Consider the following 776-nt stretch of genomic DNA (forward strand, 5'->3'; position numbering starts at 1 on the left):
ATTATATCCACCTGCTAGGGCTTTTGTTAAGTTAATGAGATTATGTATATGAAAAGCTTACCACAATGTCTGCTACAGAACAAATCCTCAATAAGTGTTATTCATTGTTTTGATGATGATGGCTATGAGTCAGCTGTTTATCTCATTCTAAATATGGTTAGGAAACTCACATGACCGGACTTATTAAGAATAAAGTGAGGGCTGGCCGAGTGGCTCAGTCAATTAAGAGCTTACGAGTGTGAGCTCTGAGCAACAGGGTCACTGGTTCGATTCACACATGGGCCAGTGACACTGCACTGGAGCTGAGCTGCCAACAGGTGGCAGGATGGCTCAGCTGGTGAGAGCACATGAGCCTAACAACAAGACTGCCTATTCGAGATGGTGGGCTACGGCCCCTGCCTCGACTAAGACTGAACTCAGCACCTTGAGCTGAGCTGCCACCCGGATGGCTCAGTGGATAGAGCGTGCGCTCTTAACAACCAGGCTGCAGGTTCGACTCCTGCATGGGATGGTGGCTACGCCCACCCGCAACTAAAACTGAACTCAGCACCTTGAGCTGAGTGCGTGACTGGACTTGGAGCCAAGCTTGCTGTGCCCTATACAACTAAGATTGAAGGACAACTTGGCTGTTCCCCTCCCCCAATTCCCCAATAAAATCTTAAAAAGAAAAAGAATAAAGCGAAACTTCTATAAAGTACTTGAGACTTTTTGGTATTCAACAAAACTATTTATACTCATATTTTTCAATCTATTAAGCAGATAATTTACCAGATAAT

Source organism: Hipposideros armiger, unplaced genomic scaffold, assembly GCF_001890085.2.
Source record: "Hipposideros armiger isolate ML-2016 unplaced genomic scaffold, ASM189008v1 scaffold_944, whole genome shotgun sequence".
Lineage (NCBI taxonomy): Eukaryota > Metazoa > Chordata > Mammalia > Chiroptera > Hipposideridae > Hipposideros > Hipposideros armiger.